Genomic DNA, 4,878 nt, shown 5'->3' with positions numbered 1-4,878 from the left:
TGGTATGAAGATTATGACAGATGTCATCATGTGATTGGCTAATGGCCTCTGACCGCAATGAGCAGGTTGTTCCTTGGGGTAATTGCAGATTGCAGATCAGACAATAAGCAGAGACAACTGCTCATTTGCACACACAGACATACCCTGAGCAGCAGGGAAATGAGCCATTTAAAGTAATTATATTGTGACCCTGGACCATGGGAGAGTTTATTGTGACTTGTTGCAAAGGGACAAGTAAAGATTGTCCTGCCCTCTCCCTGTGCTCAGACCTCACCTGAAGGCAGACACCTGCCAGGGGCCTCCAGTTCACACTCCTCCAGGTGCTCCGGGCACCCTGTTAAGTCTCCCTCTCCCACTGGTGATGGAGCTTTCTCGTGGCCTCACATGTGGGTCCAGCCAGCACCAGAGGTGGGGTAAAAAGATGCCCCATGTCCATCTGGTGTGAGGTTTTCTTGGGTGGATCCATTCTAGAAAGAATGGAGATGGTTTCTATGAAAATCGTAGCATTGAAATTATCCAATCAAAGCTTTTGGACGGGCTTGATCTTTTTTTTTTTTTTCAGTTTTTCAGTTGTTTATTAGGGGTCCTGATCTAAATATTGTATTCAAAACATCAAAAAATAGAAGTGCCAACCACTCTCAAGGCTGAAATAACCAATGTGTAAAACTTCTTACTCTTATTTATTTGAATGGCAGAGAAAACAGAATTTTATGTATTCAGCTTCCTCATCTAGACAACTTTGGCTTTGTAGAGTCAGTAATACTAAACTGCCTGTTGGGTTTCGTGGCTTCTTGCATCAGCTCTTGCAACTGTCCAATCTGCTCGTCACGAAAGTCATTTAGTTTTTCTTCTGGGAGAAAGGTGCCAAAACATGCTTTTTCAGTTGGATTTTGTCTGTTGTTGTTGGCTTGTTGCCATAACACTGTCGCATACACCCTTTTCTCTGCGGACCCTTTTCTCTGCCAGGCTGGCACCCTGGGGTTCTAGTCCCGCTCGCCCCTCTTCCAGGCCAGCTCTCTGCTGTGGCCCGGGAGTGCAGCGGAGGATGGCCCAGGTCCTTGGGTCCTGCACCCACATGGGAGACCAGGAGGAAGCACCTGGCTCCTGGCTTCGGATCGGCGCAACGCACCGGCTGTAGCGGCCATTTGGGGGTTGAACCAACGGAGGAAGACCTTTCCCCTCTCTCTGTCTAGCTCTGCCTCCCATTCCTGCAGGAAACGCCGGGCCTCGTCAGAACCAACGGCCTTATGCCTCCTAAACTCGTCCTTCACGTACTGGTCGCCCAAGGCTTTGAGGTCAGGGGGCAGCACCCGGTGCAACTGCAAGATGCGTCTGTACAAGGCTCGGACCTTGCTACCGTGCGACCCGGCCATTGAGCCCGGCGCCAGGCTTGATCTTTTAAAAAATAAATAGCTTGAAAAATTTTCTGCTGCTTCATTAACTTAATGTTTTGGGACCAGTGCTGTGGCATAGAGGGTAAAGCTGCCGCCTGCAGGGCCGGCATCCAACATGGGCACCATGTTTGAGTCCCAGCTGCTCCACTTCCCATCTAGCTCCCCGCTAATGGCCTGGGAAAGCAGCAGAGGAGGGCCCAAGTGCTTGGGCCCCTGCATCGGCATGGGAGACCTGGAAGAAGCTCCTGGCTCCTGGCTTCAGATCATCACAGCTCTGGCCATTGTGGCCATATGGGTAGTGAACAAGCAGATGGAAAATATCTTTCTCTCTGCCTTTGCCTCTGCCTCTCTGTAACTCTGCCTCTCAAATACATAAATAAATCTTAAAAAAAAAAAGAAAGAAAGGAAAAGATAACAGCTACGGTTGATACAGCGCTGGACTGGTACCAATGTGCATTGCTTGAATCCTAGTGGCAGCCCTGTAAGGGGGATGCCTTTATACACATTGTACAGACAGGAGACAGGCTCACATCTAGCAGAGTGAGGATTCCAAAGCAGTTTGTTCTGGACCCAAGACCCCTGTGTCCTCAGCCAGAGCCCTAGGGGGCGCTGCTGTGACCTCGATGGCGTTCAGCTCTCAGAAACAAGAAGTCAGCGTACAGCAGGTGCACCTCTGCAAGCCGATGGCAAACTGAATCCCACACCCTGGAATCCCAGCACTGGGGAGAATCCTCTAGAAAACTTCTAGCTATATTCACATACATGTTCACACACACACATACACACACACACTCACTCACTCTTCCAACTAGTTTACCATCCTTCCTGCCCAGACAGTCCCTAGCCAGGGAACATGAGTGAGGTGGGATTCCAGCCTGTGCGTCAGTGATGTCCTGTGGAAACATTGCCCCCACCCAGAACCTTCTCTGTCCCCGGAGGTCAGCCACGGAGGCTGCATCATCTCTGCCTGCCCCCGAGATAGCGTCTCGTCAGCTTCACAGAGCAGGGGAAGTGATGGAGAGCCCCCGTCTCTCTCTCTTTAAGGAGATTTTTAAACCATTTTAAAGATTTATTCTCATTGATTTGAAAGGCAGAGAGAGAGACAGAGACAGATCTTCCATCCGCCAACTCATTCTGCAAATGCCTGCAACAGCTGGAGCTGCGCCAGGCTGAAGCCAAGATTGAAAACGCCATCTGGGTCTCCCACGTGGGCGGCAGGGCCCCAAGTACCTGAGCCGTCACCTGCCGCCTCCCGGGATGGGGAGTAGTGGGAAGCTGGAATCAGAAGAGGGCTGAAGACTCGAATCCGAGCATTCGGCTGTGGGATGCAGGTGCCTCAAGCAGTGTCTTAACTGTTATGTCAGACACCCGCCATCTGCTGTGGCCGTTCTCTGCCTTGCTTCTGGATGCGGACCCTTTGTGAGGGTGGAGGGGAGTGGGAGTCTTATTCACTCACGCGGGCCCTCCTTAAGTACCACGAGTACATACAGTCTGGCGGAGTTCAAAGAGCACTCGAAGAGGAGTCAGGGGCCTGGGTTCGAGTCCCAGCTCTGCCGCCAGCCAGCCACGTGCGTGTAGGCAGCCCACTTTCCCATCAGGGAACTTAGGTTCTTCCCCTCCGCAATGAAGAAGTCGCTCATGGCTGGCGAGGCGCAGAGCTGAAGCTCCTTGTGGTGCAGCTGGCGGGGGGGGGGGGGGGGGGCGGAGGGGGGGAGGAACACAGGCGACGGTGAAGGCGATTTCCGGACGACGTCTTTGCCATTGCATTGGACATCAAGCGGGGCCAGCCTGGCACCGCTGTCGCAGTCTGCATGGTGGGTAGGCAGGGCCAGGAAGGGAAGGAAGGTTGTTTCAGGACCCTCGGGGGTCTCGGGCAAGAACCCAAGATCTCCGCTTGGCAGTGAGGAGGAACACGAGGGTAAAAGGACCCTGATATAAAACAGACAAAGAAAGCAGAACTTCCTGGGTGCTGTGAGGCCAGCTCCTGCTCAGGGCGGGTGGGCCAGTGCCGGGCCACGCCTTCCGCGCCAGTCACATCCAGGTTTGAACCCTGACTCCATTATTTAGGAGCTGGGTGACTCGGGAGAAGTTACCTACCCTCTCTGGTCCTGGGATTTCATCTCTAAAATGGAATTAATCACAAATACCGAATCCTAAAGATTGTTTAAGGTTAAATGATGTCAATAAGGAGGCAGAACACTTAACAGAGGGCCCTTTCTTTGGTAGACAATAACTGATGGTTGTTAACATTTTTATTCCCTAAATTCGAGCCAGAAAGCCGCCTGCCGGCTGCGTCTCACTCAGTAGTTCACACCCCGCTGGTGTGTCACCGTGCATGGTGGAGCTCTGTGTGTGGCTGTAGTCTCCTTTCTGTTGTAAGTGTACGTTAAGGACACTGAGCCCCTGGGCCATGCGAGGGTCTAGGATCCCTGAGAACATGGGCGGCTGTGAGTTCTACTTGGGCTCACCGCACCCTCCAGGTGCCCCTGCTGGTATCAGTCCACACTGCTGTCTGCTCCTGACTTGGCCATGAACTCTTCCTACAGTCAACCTGGGGGACCAAGTGGGTAAAGCTGCTGCTTACAACACCGGCATCCCATATGGGCACCAGCTGTAGTCCCGGCTGCTCCACTTCCGATCCAGCCCTCTGCTGTGGCCTGGGAACGCAGTAGAAGATGGCCCAAGTCCTTGGGCCCCTGCACCCACATGGGAGACCTGGAAGAAGCTCCTGGCTCCTGGCTTCAGATTGGCGCAGGTCTGGCCGTTGTGGCCAACTGGGGAGTGAACCAGAGGATAGAAGACCTCTCTCTCTCTCTGCCTCTGTGCAACTCTGCCTTTCAAATAAATAAATCCTTAAAAAAATCTTAAAAATAAATAAATAAATAAAGCCGCCATTGTGGTTAAATCTGCCCAGAGCGCTCCAGGGCTTCACATGGCACTGAGGATGAAATCCAAGATCCCGAACAAAGTCCAAGAGGGAACCTCACAGAGCTCCAGGGAAATGGAACGGATAAGCCGGGCGTGGGCTCTCGGCTAGCAGTTAGGGGCTGGTTCAGGCGCCCAGGTCCTGTACCAGAGCACCTGGGTTCAGCTCCGGGTCTGGCTCTTGACTTCACGGCAGGTGACGGCTCCGGTAGCTGGGTCCCTGCCACCCGTGCGGAAGGCCTGGATGGGGTGCCTGGCTCCCAGCTCCAGCCCAGCCCCATCCTGGCTGTTACGGCACGCTCTCTCTCACCTCCACACTATCCCCTTAAGTGCTTTAGCTCAAATCTGCGACTTATTAGCGGGCAAACAGCTTTCCCACACTGAGCACCAGTCACTGGGGCAGTTGCTTCGCTAACTTGTTTAATCCCAACGACAATCTAACACCGAAGACACTATTGATGCTATTTTATTTTTATTTTTATTTTTTAAAGACATTTATTTGAAAGGCAGCGTTACAGAGGCAAAGGCACCATCCTCTTGGGGTGACTGAAAGCAGGGG

The 4,878-nt window shown here is 52.7% G+C and overlaps 1 pseudogene; it reads right to left on the bottom strand.

The window, feature by feature from the left end:
- Nucleotides 1–725: 725 nt before the first annotated feature.
- LOC127483492 (succinate dehydrogenase assembly factor 3, mitochondrial pseudogene) lies at nucleotides 726–1,373 on the bottom strand (annotated as a pseudogene).
- Between the last annotated feature and the right edge of the window lie 3,505 nt (nucleotides 1,374–4,878).

This window comes from Oryctolagus cuniculus, chromosome 13 (genome assembly GCF_051225735.1).
Source record: "Oryctolagus cuniculus isolate XC-2025 breed Fujian yellow rabbit chromosome 13, ASM5122573v1, whole genome shotgun sequence".
Classification (NCBI taxonomy): domain Eukaryota; kingdom Metazoa; phylum Chordata; class Mammalia; order Lagomorpha; family Leporidae; genus Oryctolagus; species Oryctolagus cuniculus.
The sequence above is the reverse complement of the archived record's forward strand: the minus strand, read 5'-3'. Positions and strand labels throughout refer to the sequence as shown.